The sequence below is a fragment of the Elgaria multicarinata genome, chromosome 7 (genome assembly GCF_023053635.1).
Source record: "Elgaria multicarinata webbii isolate HBS135686 ecotype San Diego chromosome 7, rElgMul1.1.pri, whole genome shotgun sequence".
NCBI classification, from domain to species: domain Eukaryota; kingdom Metazoa; phylum Chordata; class Lepidosauria; order Squamata; family Anguidae; genus Elgaria; species Elgaria multicarinata.
In genome coordinates this window covers 57,363,127-57,379,357 of record NC_086177.1, presented here as the reverse complement: position 1 = coordinate 57,379,357, position 16,231 = coordinate 57,363,127, and positions in this window count along the sequence as shown.

Below are 16,231 nucleotides of genomic sequence, written 5' to 3'. Positions count from 1 at the left end.
GGGTGATCTTGGAAATTGGAGGACTTTTTTTTTTGTCCAACCATGAATAGGATTGAACCATGAGGGTTCCCCCTGAAGCTGGTTCAGAGGACATCGGATTCACTGGAAGTGCTGTTCCTCCGGCGGAAAGGGAGGTCCACCAGCAGGTTAACATTTGCATTACTGGCACATCCTCAGTACACAGGTGCCAACGTCCACTGGTAGTGAAGGTCAAAACGGAGCAGGATCCTAAGTCCAATCATTACCCCAAAATACCCACAAAAGGGGCCTGCAGTTACAGCAACTCTGAGCAATGTTTGGGGTATACTTAATACTTAATTAAGTTGTATAGTTAATTCCCTCCCATTTCAGTCAATAAGGGAAAGGAAGCCCCAAAGCAAAAGTTGCCCTTTTCCTTCTGCCCTGGCCATAGTGAAATGGCAGGGCTTTGGATGTCGTGGATGCTCCACCACAGGCTCCAATCCAGCTGAAGTTAATCATGCATAAATCCAGTGGAGACCAGTGGGGGGGGTGGGGGTGAATTGCGACATTTTTTAAAAATATACAGTACTTTTAATGGGAGGTGAAGTGCTATTATGTTTCTTCATTCGGAAGTAAGCTTCACTGAATTCAATGTAGCTTAATCTCAAATCAATTTGCATAGATTGAAGTTAGCATAACTAACTTCATCTGGATTTACGTATAAAACTGCAATCCTACACTTGGTTGGAATGAGCTCGCATGAATTCTGTAGGATTTACATCCATACACAAAACTAGTCTATTAATAATTTCTAAAATTATACAATTCATTTTGAACGAGGAAGATACATTTTCGTGCGCATTACAAAATTATTAGCTAGCTTTGCCTTGTACACTTAAACCTTTGTTAAGTATGCCTTTCAGTGTTATATCAGTTCTTACAGACATTTGGCATTCTTCCAAGGAATAATACAGATAACTGTTCATCAGCTTGGATATCCACAAACCAAGCTGATACTTCCTCTCTGAGATTATGCTAAGATCTCACATAATGTTCTGGACTCTTAAACAACTTTAAAACACAGGGCACTAAGTACTAATATTTTATTTACCTCATAATTAGAAAAAACTCCTAATTATTTTGACTAAGATCCACATTAGAACAAGCTTCCTTGGAAAGAGAAAGCACTATAGGGCTTGTCTTTTTAAATCCAGTTAAAAGGGGGATAGGAAGAGTCACATTTACTTTAAACAAAAGTTATTTTGTCCTAACAGGCATGACAAAACCTGTCTTCATTCCTTTCTATTCAGCTCAGCCAGTATACTACTTAGCTTCAGAAAGTTAATCAGTTACCAGATTCTATAGTCTTTGTTTTCGAAGTTGTATAATTCTTATTTGACACTATACACTGAGATCCATAACCCTTAATTTTAACACATCATGAAGATGGGGCTACAATTCTGGTGTATCCTCTTGACTTTGGATACTTCATGAGCACAGTCACTGTATTTTTTAGTTAAAGCAAATGAGGAATTGACCTTTTAATATGCAGCATGTAACTTATGGTTGTATTATATCAAGCTTTGCCAAGATTACTTAACTTACACAGTGAAATCATTTTATGTGTTAAGGTGTTATGAGCTGGCATTACAAGGCAAAACATATTTTTCACATGCATAGCATTTTCCTTTATCATGTAGTCATTGTGAAATTGGTGTATTTATCACATTTTTCATGCATACCCTATAACTACTTACCTAGGAGTAAGTCCCATTGAATTTAGTGGGGGTTACTTTTGAGTAGATATGCATACGATGGCCTTGTAAGACTGAAAAGTTCAAGAACTTGCCAAAATTTACACAGCAGATCAGAGGGAGCACTCAGACTAAAATTCAGGCCTCTCTTCCATAAACATACCAACTTCTGTTTCGTGCATTGACCTATAGCTCTAACTATGCACTTGATGAACAGTCACTCAACAAAATCACAAAATGATGGCACCAGTAGCCACATATGATAGATCATAATAGTAATGCCTAAAGATATACAGACAGAATAGGCTGTATAATCTATACTGCATGGCAGAATTAATTTTCTGAGATAAAGTTCTTAAACTATATAATATGAAGGGAGACTTAAAGAACTTACCTTTGTATTTTAATTGTGAAATGTTAGTCTGCCTTTCCCCTTGATCAGCAATGGTGATTATTGTCGACTTCCCCTGAACCTATATAAATATCAAGCATATATAGGATGAGAAATTCACTGTGGACCACACTAGCGAATGCTGAGGCGTTCTGCTGCACCTAAGATATATACAATGTGCAATGGATAACCTAATATGTCTTTCATTTAACTGGCTGGGCAGGTTTCTGCATTCTCTGGAACATGGAATCATACCAGAATTTGTTGGCATAACAGGCCAGTCAAACCAGTTTCTTGGTAGAGCAGGAACCTGTTCAACCAGTCTTCCTCAAAGGGTAGCTCAACATGCTGCGGCTCAACTCAACTCTGTAGCTTCGTAAGTGGTGAATTATTCACGCCTCCACCAACTCCCAGCATAGAATGTTGTAGCCTCCAGCAAAATAATTTACCAAAGTGTTGGGGAGTGCTATATCCTTAAGCCTATCAAATACAGCAATATCCTATTGTTGCAAAGTCGTCTTTATTACATATCTAGATGTCGTGGTTGATAGATTAGCATTTAATTAATAAACAGGAAGATGGGTAAAGAAACATATAGTTTGAAGCAAATCAGAAAAGATTATTTTAATTATATGGCATTTAAACATGATTACAAATGACTGTAAACATGACTATAAACAAAACATGGGACCCAATCCTGAACTGCTTCTTCAGGTGCTGGTTCTGGAAACTCCATTAAGTAAAGGAAGAGAAATTGTTCTGTTGCTGGTGCGATTGAAGTGTAGACAAGACAAAAATGCTACACTTTTTAGAGCTGTCTTTAGTTTTATCTGGCTTGTTACAGAAGGTTTATTCAGGAGAGGCAGGTCAGAAGCGATATGTGTCAATACACGTAAAAGTAAGTAGCAAAACCTGTTGAAACATCACCATATTCTGTAGAAAGATATGCCTAATTTCCAGCCTGCTGCAGTCTATAGGCTTTACAAGCAGTTGCACTTTATAGCCTTACAGAAATCCCTTTTAACTATCATTGTAGTGAGGTATGAGGAACCGGTGACCTCCAAATGTTGGACAACATCTCCCATCATCCCTGACCATTTGCCATGCTGTCTGGAGCCAATGGGAGTTGGGATCCAACAACTTGTGGAGGGCCACAGGTTCCTCACAAAATGGCTGATTCCCCTAGTTTTAATTTTTTTAAGCCTATTGTCCCAACTCCTTCACTCTATTTTAAGACTGTGACCATGCAGACTTCACAACTTCCACATCGAGTCACCCACCCACCCACTGGTTTTTGTGGGTGGGTGAGTGGGGGGGCGTGTAAATCTTTCCCAATAAAGCAATCTTGAAAGTTTTCCTACAAGTTTGTGGATATTTGCTTGGTCCTAATGGTATAGCCTGACCATGGATTATGGCATTTTTCTTAGGGACCAGCAAGGCTTGCTTTGCTTTATATATTAAAGATGCCACTCCTGACTGCAGAAAAACTGCTTTGAGCCAGCATGGTTTAGGAAGCATGCCAAGCCCCTTCTTGAAGGCATTTCAACCCCTGCCACAAGCATGAAGTGAAAGAAACAGCAAAAATAGAAGGCAGAGAAGAAGGAGAGAAAAGTAGGAACAGGAGAAGGAGAGAGAAAGAATGGAAGATGAGTGGAGGTTATGGGATAACAGAATGGAAGAGGTGGGTGACAGGGAGAAGTGGAAGGGAACAGAGGAAAGTGACATTCTGCCCCACCCTATATAAGCAATTTCTCATGGACCAACTTGTTCTTTTATTTTATTATAAAATGAGCACTTTCTTGTACCATTTCTTGTACCATTTAAAGGGGTAGGGTAAAGTTGCAAAAAGCAGCAAGGCTATCACCTCCTGTGGTCCTTTTAAGTCTTACTTGATTTGCCATTTTTCTGTGAGGGACATGTGTGGCGTTACACCCCACAAGTCAATTCCAAATGTATGTCTGAAGTTTGTAAGTCTGTGGTTTTTAGAATGTTGGCCGGAGTGGGCGGAGTTAGAATGTCTTGGGAGGGGGAGGAGTGATATATAAGGGCATGACTGAGGGGATTGTGAGTTCTTGTTCTTGTTCTTTTCAGGAGAATTCTTTTCAGAGAACCTTTTCAGGGAGACTTATTAGGTACTCTTAGAGTCTGTAGTGCTCTCTGTATTTATGGTACTTAAGTTCTGGGAAATTTGAGAGTCAGTGTAGTGAGTGGTGTCTTTAGAGTGTGGTGTGCACGTAGTGGAAGTATATTAATCAATACCGATAATAAAGAAAGTTCAAGAGTGATTGTGTGAGAAAAAGGAAAGCGCGAATGTGAATGAGTGACCAGATTGTATGAAAGGTTTCAAAAAGGTTTTTAAATGTTGTTATTTGAAACAAAGCTTATGAACTTTTAAAAATAAATTTTGATTGTTTGTTTTAAAACTACCACAAAAATCCCACGTGTCTGTTTGGCGTTTATCATCTTAAGTTTACACATTCAGCACCCACTCTGACAATCATTCACCTAAGCAGATATAACTCACAGCACATTATTATATATATTAAAATCCTTCTCCATTTTAAACCCCTTTCTCCACATAGTTTGGAGGAAGGTGGGCTTTATCCCTTGCCTCAGGCGTATCAAGCGGTGGTGCTTAGCTTGAGCAGGGAGTAGCCTCGGCCGGGTCTGGTGTTCAGAGCCTGTGTTGCCCCATAAGAAGTGGTGGCAGACGTGAGGTCTGGTGTTCAGAGCCTGTGTCGTGGCAACATGGTCTCCAGAATTGGAGTTTACAAGCCTTTCTACACAAAGCAAGAGGTTGTGTAATGGAACATATAGAAAGAGAGAGATTTACCCACCCTGCCGGGGGGGGGGGAAATGGGGGACGGACCACATATAAAAGAACTGATCTTAATACCTCAAAGAATCTATATAATTATCTGACATACCATGCATGGCCAGGATATTGCACTACCAGTGTTCGCTCAAGTATGGTGCTACTTTCCTCTTTTAATCTTATACTAATAGCGCAAGATGCTCTGCAACTTTAGAAGTCCTAGCACAAGGCCTTGAATTAAATCATTCAAATAATATGCAGGAGTCAAGCTCAAGGGATGAAGGTCTGCAAATTTAGGGTCCATTACACCTGAAGAAAATGTTAAAAATAGGCAAAATATGGTGCATTAATTATTTCTACTGGTTTCATATTTCAAGCTTTATTATAGAACATTTAATAACACTTGCCAAATGATTAGTGGCTGGACCATGGGAAATTACAGACATGCTTGATTAACCTTGTATCATTTAGCCATCATTTTATCAGCCTGAACAGCATTTTTCCAAGTATAAGAAAAAGGAGTTTGAAAGGGCTTATTAAAGTATTTGAGTTCAAATGCAAGCACAAAAATAGCCGGCACGGGTATACTTTCTAAATGATTTGGAAAATAGGAGCAAATTTGGAAGAAGCCATAGAAACTAATAATGGTACAACAGATGTACCATGTTTACACTACAACTACATCACCTCAGGCTATTGTTTCTTAAAGCTAAGCAGGGTTGGGCTTGGTCAATGAACCTGAATAGAAGAACTTCAGTTAAAAGTGCTGCAGGAAATGGTTTTGATGATGTAGTGGATTACAATAGCAGGATTAAAATCACACCGTATGTCATAAGGAGGAACACTGACTGCTAGTACTTCTAACGAGAAATTATTTAGAGCCAAGCTAGAAGTTTCATGTAAATGTGTTTTAAATTCTGCTTTACTTATCAAAAAAACAGCTTTGGTAGAGGGAAATTTAGAGCAAAGAAACACTGTGTGTGTGTCAAAGTGTGCATGCGTGTGTTCAACTCTTTCTCCACCCATCACTTTCCTACTCTAGTTGCCTCCCTCTGACACTTTTATCTCCTGGGCACCAGAGGCTCTGGACTTTTCTACGTGAGGCACTGTGCACCTCATGGTTATTTATGGGTTCCTTAGACAACAACATAACCCTCCAGTTTCACTTTTGTGTTTAACTAGCTCTTCGGGGGAGTTATTTTTAGAGCAGGGAAAATGCAGCATTTAATTGTGAAAGTAAAATAAAGTGCAATTTCTCCTTGTGTATTTGAGCTATTCTGCTATACCACAGTGCCACCTAGAGGTTATGTAGTAGAAAAGCAGGAAAGGAAACACTCCTTGTGTAGTGCTCAGATCTCAATTCTGTGATAAAACTGAAAGTAGATACACCTGATTAACAGCCTCATGTAGAAAAATCACATGTACTATTACAGATATGTTTTCTTTTAAATGTCTGGTTTTTCATATAACCTCTATATTTTAGAAAAGTTAGTGCCAAACCATAGTCTTCCAGTGCTGCATGTGAACTAACCTACAGTATCATATAGCAGTGATTTTCAATCTATTCCCAAAAACCCTGAGCTGGGGCTGGGGGTTAGGATTGCAAGCCCAGTGGGGATTCCTCAATGTAAAATTCAGTAATATAAGACAAGCTTCCTTGAACGATAGTTTGATCACCACCTCTGACCTTTCTAAGGGCCTTGCTAGACCTACCTGATAATCTGTGTGGGAGGAGGGGCCAGCCCGTGCTACAAGTAGCATGGGTTGTCGCCCCAGTCTACAGGTCAGACGCAACGGGCTGCAGGAAGGACCCATCGTGTCCGCCATTTTTTATTTTTAAAGGGTTGGGTGCGCAGGAGCGCACCATCAACCGGTAAGTGGTTTTTTTTAAAAAAAGGGTTCCCCGCTCCTCCCTTGGCTCTGATTTCCCCCCCTGGCTGCGATTCCCCCCATCTCCGGTTTCCCCGCCCCCGCGGTTTCCCCGCCCCCGCGATCTCTCTCCCCTGCCCTGATGGGCCCAGCACTCCTGTGGAGTGCTGCGCCCCATCTGCCGCTTTTCCCGGCTACTCACGAGTAATTGCAGTAGCCAGAAAAAGCGGCGGACAGGTCTACATGCCCATGGTCTTGGGCTCAGCCCGAGACCGCAGGAAATACTGGGCCACAAGTGGTGCCGGTTATCCCGAGCCAAGGGAGGGTTACCCCTGCCTGAGCCTGGGATCCCCTGTGCATCATTTGGATGCACAGGGGCAAGCCCGGGGCTTGCACCAGGCTAACCCATCATCTAGCAATGGCCTAATTCTTCCTAAAGAAAACACCTGTGGTTTGAGAATGAAAGGGGAATTGTAAATATGGATAACTGGTGAGTATTTGGGGATTTATTATGTTCCTGTGTTCTGGTTTCTGGGACTGTAAAGTATATGACCAATAATAGGAATGTAATGAAATGCTTTTATGTACTGAACAATTTTTATTAAAAGAAGATTCTCTGTTTCAGCTTATTTTATTAATTAGACTGCAAATATAGAATATACAAAATTACATAGAATAATACTATGTAATATCAGCCATGCAAGTAAAGACTTTGATTTCATATGCCACAAAGATGTCACTGAGGAAGACATTTTGTTAGCTAGTTAACTTTGTTATAATAATAGTTATGCAATAAATTCATTACAACTCATTACAAATGGTAATACCATCAAAATAATTTAGAGCTCCATCACATCTACTTTTTTTATCCGGTTTTCATCCATGGTTTCCCCCTTCATTTCCTTAGCAAGTCGAGCGCTGGGCACTTTCACGTCTGTGCGTTGTTGTGCTCTTTCAGCTCATGTATCTTTTCACCTGGAGTGCTACTATGCCGATAAAATTTCCCACCCTGCCCCCTACATTCTCCTTTCCCCTGTAGTTGTATTTCTGCACAAATACAATAGTACAGCAGCCTGAAACTGTGCAATTAAAACAACACACTACACTTTCCCCTAAGATCATATTAGTGAACTACAGGGAAGAGGACCAAACCTGCATTGTCTTGCTCCATTTCTAAAAAAAACCCCAAGTCTTTAACTGCGAAGCTTCGCAGGGTGAAACCCTCCCCCCTCTGGTCCCGGTGCATTTTCCGCATTTCTTTTAAGGTGAAAATGTACTCCTGGTCATGCCTACTCAGGAGTAAGAACATAGAGTTAAATGGGACCGCTCTCCCTCCCCCTTCATTGTTGAGCGGAGAACCGCCCCACCCTCCTCTTTTGTTAGCAAGATTGCTCTTAGACACACACGCCCCCAACAAAGAATGGGATGGTCTCATAGAACGCAAGGACAGCAATGCATGGGAGGGAGGAGCGCATTTATTTCACATGGAGGGGGAAAAGCCAGACTTTCCCTGCTCCAAAAAGAAATGAATCATGGAGGGGAAGAGGCAAAATGAGTGCAGGACATGGATGATGTCATGTGAGTACCAGCCTGCAAAACCGCTTACTAGGCATGGCGAGTGTGTGATCAATCACTGGTGTGATGGAGCTCTGAGGGCCCCATCACATCTAGGTTGAAACACGCAGCTCCTGTCGCTTCTCTGTCATTGCTCCAATGTTGCTTACTGAAAACAGGAAGTAATAGGCCCATTCAGTCCGATAGAAGAGATCAGCAACCAGACTTTTTCTGGGGGGGGTTGTGGTGCAACGAAGACCAGAAAAGGTGGAAGACGCATGAGAGGCAGACGATGGCATGTGAGTAATCCATGAGTGCCCAGTAACAAACGTGCAGTAAAATGCTTGTCAGATGGAGCTTTTAGAGAGAAATAATTAGGTTGTAGTTTTACTCAATTCACTATCTTGTCTGATCAATCAATTTGTTAATGTAAATATTATAGTAATTTAATATGAGGAATATTCTGAAGTTATTGTGTTACAATAGCAGTAAATTAGTTAGTGAGGGGAAGCTCAAATACATTTCAAATCAAGTTAGAGGTCTCATCCCTGTTTTGTAGAAATGCAAATAATGAACTATTAAAAACATTTTCTGTTAATTATTAAAATATCTTTCTCTACACATTAAATCCATGGATAAAATTATGTGTTCATTGAGTTAAGCTTCTTAAACACTTAATGTTGTGTAACATATTATTTTAGAGTTTCACAACCTTTCTAAAAGAAAAAGAAGCTAATGACACAGGTGCAGACGTGCTTCCATAGTAAAGGTATGCATAAACATTCATATCTACAAGGACTCATTATAGAGAGTTAACAACATACTTCCCTGTAGCCATCAAAAACAGTCCAGTACCTTTATGAACAAATTTGGCTGGGGCGGGACAGGAGTAATGCTCACTTAGGAAAACTATTTGATTATATACATTTACAATACAACTTGGTATAAATGGGACAATGACTCCTTCATTTTGAAGTTGGAGTAGCCTTTGATGGACTAGCATCTCCTTCTGAGTTTCTGTCTGGAAAAGATTGCCTGGAACCTGGACTATGTTGTCAATTATCCAGGGACAACAGAGTCTAAAGATCAACAGAAAGGCTGCTTTGTGGGGCTGGGATCTGTACCATTTTCCTCACAAAGTATCTATCGTCTGCTCAACATTCCCTACTCATGGTTGTATACAGGTTCTTTAGACAATGTTGTGGCCCTCCAATTTCACTTCTATGTCTAAAGAGCACTTTTGGCAAGTTTTATTTTTAAGAACAGGGAAAATGCAGCATTTAATTGGGAAAGCAAAAGAAAATGTGATTTCCTGTTGTGTATTTGAGCTATTCTGCTATACCACAACGCCACCTAGGCTATGTAGTGGAAAAGCAGGAAAGGAAACACTCCTTGTGTGGTGCTTGGATCTCAATTCTGCAATGAAAGTGAAAGTACGTACAGTCGATTAACAGCCTCATGTAGAAAAGCTCTCCTCCTAGCTGGAAAACCTTGGAGCCTAGATAACCATCTTACCAACTGCCAGGGGCCAGAAGAGATTGCCACACTACTGCTCACTTATTCCTGTTGTATTGCATATTGTGTCATATAATATTTTGGACTGTAATTAATGTAAACCACTTTGGCAGCTAAACTTGGCTGCAAAGCATGTAATGGCAGGAGAAGAAGCATTTCACTAGATGAAACTGCTGGTTTCCACAGTGTGATGATAAAAGGGGGAGAAAGGGAAGTTCTGCCCTTACCCTTCATTGCTGGGAGATGGTGGGTGTGCTATCATCAGCACTGTGTAAGTACATAGTCACTATGGTGCAGATTGGTGGGGGACCATCTACTCAGCAACTGAGTATTTCACAGCAACCCCCACCTCCACTTGGCAGCGAAAGGGAACGGCCAGAAGTCCCCTTCCCCTAGCTGATAGCTAAACAAGCAAAATTTGACCCTTGTAGCCATGGTTGTTGTGTTGTGCAAACCCAGTCAATGGGGCTGTCCACTCAACACACTATCCCACACTCAATGGTTTAGTGTGGGTTGTTGTTGAACCATGAGTTGTTGGTGAACAATGGGTTATCGGGTTGTCTGAACCCTCCATTTCAGACAGTAAAGGAAGTAGCATTAGCAGCTTATATCTTAAGGTTCTTCTTCGTGGTCTCTGTGCATCACACATATGGGCTCTGCGCCTGCGCAGGGCCAGGTCGGAAACTTCTCCAGCTGAAATCTTTTTAGGCGGGAACCCCTCCCCCACTGTCCACTGAGCATGCTCAGGGGTTCCCGCCTAATCCCCTCAGTTCTCTTCAATCGCCTGTGGGCTAACAGCGTTTGGAGACTTCTCTGTGGTATAGTGCATTCTTATTATACCAGAGCTGAAAAATCTGTCTATTTTTCCTTCTTTTTCTTGCTTCTACAGTTTTCTATTCTTTCCTATCCAAAAAAAAAAAAAAAAAAGGATTCTTGTTGTTTTGTCTTGTCTTGGTGCCTATGGCACACCAAGGCCTGTTCAAGAAGTGTTCCAACTGCGGACAGAAGATTTCGCAAACAGATGGACATTCTTTATGCCTGCTCTGCTTGGGGGAGACTCATGTTGTGGAGTCCTGTGCTTTTTGCCTGAAGTTCTCAAGGCAAGCACGTAAAACCCGCGCAGATCGCCTTCGGGCTATTCAATTGTGGCTTCTGCGGGAGTACGACAATACAATGGACGCTCATCGAGTGAAATTGTCGCTCCCTACCGACGTGAAGGACACCCTCCTTTGGTGGACGGATCTGTCCAATATTATGCAGGGCCTGGACTTCAGACCTCCACTGCCATCACATCATGTGATGACAGATGCCTCCCTCTTGGGCTGGGGAGCCCATTGTGGGAACCTTACTATCCAGGAACGTTGGAGCCCCTCTGACAGGAAGAAGCATATAAACGTCCTAGAACTGATGGCCATTCAAAAAGCACTGTATGCCTTTCAGCAGACCTTGTCAGGACATGTCATCCAAATCCATACAGACAACATGGCTGCTGTTTAGCATATAAACAAACAGGGTAGAACACGGTCTATGGACCTGATTACCCTAACGTTAGACATTTGGCACTGGGCTATAGCCCACGACATGACCTTATCGGCCATTCATATCGCAGGCCAGGACAATATTCTGGCAGACAACCTCAGCCACACCTTCGTGGACACGCATGAGTGGCAGGTGAAAGACTCTGTTCTCGAACTGATCTTTCAGGCATGGGGACAGCCTGCAATAGATTTATTCGCGTCACCAGAGAACGCCATCTGCAACCAATTCTGCACATGGGCGGGTCACGGGACAGGATCCCTAGGAGATGCCTTCGAGAGGACGTGGACAGGACAGCTCCTGTACCTGTTCCCCCCCATACCACTCCTATCCAAGGTGATCCTGAAGTTGCACACAGACAACGACAACGCCATATTAGTAGCACCTTGGTGGCCAAGGCAGCCGTGGTTCACTCCGCTACTCAAACTGTCCTCAGCGGAGTTTATCAGACTGCCCCAATGCAACGACTTGATCTCCAAGGAGAAAGGACTCATTCTCCATCCAGATGTCCGGTCCCTGAACCTGACTGCTTGGAGAATCAGACAGCGATAGATAATCTATCCCTGCCTGCTGATATATGGGACATTATTCTAGCGGCCAGGAAACCAGCCACTAGAAAATCATACGCTAAAAAGTGGGAAGTTTTTTCTGCTTTTGCCTTTAGCAGGAATGAAAACCCAATTATGGCACCTTTGCCCATTGTACTTTCATTTCTTTTTTCTTTATTTAAAAAAGGACTCAAGTTCTCGTCACTTAGTGTTTATTTGGCAGCTATTTCTGCCTCCCACTGTTGGGTTCAGGGCTGTTCAGTCTTCACCCACCCTTTAACAAAACGTTTCATGAAGGGTATGAAGAATACCATCCCACCTATTCGTTCCTTTGTTCCTCAATGGATCCTTTCCGTGGTGCTCAAAGCACTAGCTGCAAAACCCTTTGAGCCATTAGCAAAGACAGACTTACGTCTATTGACTTTTAAAGTGGCATTCCTCGTTGCCATCACGTCTGCTAGACATGCATCAGAGTTAGCAGCACTACGTATGGACTCACCTTATACGGTGTTTCATGCTGACAAGGTGGTCCTTAGACCAGACCCAGCCTTTCTTCCAAAGGTGGTGTCCTCTTTTCACCTTAGCCAGGATATTACTTTGCCAAGTTTTTTTCCGTCACCGTCTTCTCCCCTTGAGTCGACTCTGCACACCCTGGACGTGAGACACGCTCTCGCTTTCTACCAGTCCAGAACAGCAACTCTCCGGAGATCCCAAAGACTCTTTGTTTGTTATGGGGGCAAACAAAAGGGACTTCAAGCATCTCCGCAGAGAATATCTGTTTGGGTTGTTCAAACTATTAAATTAGCTTATGAACTCACTGGCCTCCCGTTGGAGGGAAAAGTGCGCTCTCACTCCACAAGAGGAGTGGCCACTTCTACAGCCTTTGAAAAGGGGATCGCGTTACCAGACCTCTGCAAAGCGGCTACCTGGTCGACACCTTTGACATTCGCCAGTCACTACCGCCTGGACATCAGGGCGCGCAGAGACTGTGCTTTTGGGCGCGCCGTCTTATCGGCGATTTTATGACTACTCTTCATCAACTGACACCACCCACCTCCGGTAAGTCAGCTTGTTAATCGCCCATATGTGTGATGCACAGAGACCACGAAGAAGAAAGTCAGGTTGCTTACCTGTAACTGTAGTTCTTCGAGTGGTCATCTGTGCAGTCACACAACCCTCCCACCGTCCCCACTATGGTGTCATTTTTTGATTACCTGGTGGTTCACCTCAGTGAGACTGTTTAGGCGGTTTCAAGAACTGAGGGGATTAGGCAGGAACCCCTGAGCATGCTCAGTGGACAGTGGGGGAGGGGTTCCCGCCTAAAAAGATTTCAGCTTGAGAAGTTTCCGACCTGGCCCTGCGCAGGCGCAGAGCCCATATGTGTGACTGCACAGATGACCACTCGAAGAACTACAGTTACAGGTAAGCAACCCGTCTTACCTTCATGAATAGGTTTGATCAGCTCTTCATCCAATCAACACCCAATTTAATATTGCTTCTTATGCCTTTCTTTGAAGTGATAAATGGAGTATTTTGTTGAACCATGAGTTGTTGGTGAACAATGGGTTATCGGGTTGTCTGAACCATCCATTTCAGACAGTAAAGGAAGTAGCATTAGTAGCTTATATCTTAAGGTACCTTCATGAATAGGTTTGATCAGCTCTTCATCCAATCAACACCCAATTTAATATTGCTTCTTATGCCTTTCTTTGAAGTGATAAATGGAGTATTTTGTTAAAAATTCAATGTTATGCAGTATTCATCGAACATGTTAGACAACAAAAATATTGAACAGTAATAGCAGCCAATACTAATACTAAAAATAATATATTTATTTATTTATAATCTGCCTCGATCCAGAGGGAGATAACATAAAATACAAAAATGTTATAAAATACATAAAACTGATTAAAACATATAAAACTAACACATTGTTAAAATAACAGCCAGATTTCTTAAGCTACTGCTAATGGTGTTGAGAAGGCAGACTCACTGAGGCCCACTGAGGGTGTCTTATTCAAGGGCCCTCAAAAACCTGGAGCCAGCACTGCTCCCAGGCCTGGGGAAATTCATCTGATCTTGACTCATATTCAGTGTTCCTGCTTTGCCCTGGCAAGCCTATTTTTCCTCCTGAAAATAATGTGGTTTGCCCAGTAATTCGAGCACTGTCACTCTGGAGAAAAAATATCAAATGGTGGTTTGCAAGTTCATGAACTTATATTTAACAAAGCTAAACTGTTGATCCAACACTAAGTGTCAATCTTGTGCTTTTCATGAAAGTCAGTGTTCCACATCTTGTGCGCACATTAGAAACACCCAGATGCACACTTTTTCTCTAGTTTTATTTAATTACACTGCTGGTAAGGGAATCTAATGTCCTATGAAGCTTAGTTTATTGCGATGCTTTCCAGCTTGATAGCATCGCAGGTGGCTAATTGGTATGTGAACTTGGTTGTGGGAGGAAAATAATCGGAGATCACAAAGTCAAGGTAAGTGCCTAGACCCAAATTATTTCATGGAACATAGGAAGGACAAAGGAGCTTTACTATAGATATTATTAAACACTGTTTCAGGCTACAAACATTCAGATCTTCTACTATGAAAAGCAAACAAAATGGAAGAACAAATGTAGTTATCTATAACTATGGGACACATTCTGCCATGGAACTGAATCAATTCAAGCTCCATGCTAGAAAATGGAAAGTGCTCAAGAGCACAGGTTTTATAGAATTTACTGTTTGCAACCAGACGCTCAGTGATAGGATGAAAAGAACTTTATCTATGCCTATAAAAAGAACCTGTGAATATTCCAATTAATCCAGAATCCACTGGATCACAATTTTGGTCAAATAACACATATACTTTAAACTGAACAATGAATATTGACACATTTGTTATTTACAAGACTAATTAAAAGCAGAGTGGGAGGTTTAGAGGTATGTATTCTCTTTCGAATCATTGCTACTGCTTGTTTGCTTGACAGGTAGAGAGTCAGTGAGCAAGTAGGCTGTGGTATCGCCTGCTCCTCGTTCACCACCACTGTTGTTTGGACCACAGCAAACGATGGGCAAAAAAGGCAGGCTGCAATGGTGAATCAGAGGAGCAAGTCCAGGGGGTTCTTATCAGAATCCCCCTGCTGGGGGATGGTTCCAACTCTGGGACCCAGAAACTGAACAATCTTATGTCCCCTAGAAACTGTCTGGGGGATATAGGATTAGTCATTAAGGAAGGAAAGGTGGACTAGGGGGGATTCTACACGTCGTACTGAGGGCGCTTGCATGCGCCCCCAGTGCGCCCCCAAAGCGATCGTGTAGCTTGCCTGTTCGAAGAGACGAGGAAGAGGCGGAGCAGGAGGCGGCTGGGGAATCCGGCCGCGTCCTTGCCGCCGCCGCCGCCCACCTCTCCGCTGGCCTCCTGCTGCCGGCGAAAGAGCCAGCCGGGTCGGAGAGCTTCTTCCGCTCTCCGCCCCGCCTTCTTCTGCCGAGCTCTCCGACCCGGCCGGCGAGGAGGTAGGTGGGTGGCGGCGGACGCGGCAAGAACGCGGCCGGATTCCCCAGCCGCCTCCTGCTCTGCCTCTTCCTCATCTCTTCGAACAGGCAAGCTACACGATTGCTTTGGGGGCGCACTGGGGGCACATGCAAGCGCCCTCAGTACGACGTGTAGAATCCCCCTAGGAGCACAATGTCTGGAAACAAAGCCCTATGAGGAGAGACTGAAAAAAATGGGCATGTTTAGCTTTGTGAAGACTGAGGGGAGACATGATAGCACTCTTCAAGTACTTGAAAGATTGTCACACAGAAGAGAGCCAGGATCTCTTCTTGATCATCCCAGAGTGCAGGACATGGAATAATGGGCTCAAGTTACAGGAAACCAGGAAAAACTTCCTGACTGTTAGAGCAGTACAACAATGAAACCAATGACCTAGGGAGGTCGTGGGCTCTCCCACACTAGAGGCATTCAAGATGCAGCTGGACAGCCATCTGTCAGGTATGCTTTAAGGTGGATTCCTGCATTGAGCAGGGGGTTGGAATTGATGGCCTTATAGGCCACTTCCAACTCTATGATTCTATGACTGGTAGCACTAGTAGGAGATGTCTGGAAACACCCCAAGTCACCAGCACCAACCCAGCAATGAGAAGAACAAACCAGAAAAGTAAGGGATGGGGCAGCACAGACATGCCTAAAATAATAAAATCAATATTTCATGCCTTTTATTTATTTTTCCTGCAAACTCATATTTCACCAGAATCAATAATAATCTACTTTGCTCATATCAAGTAAGAGATCT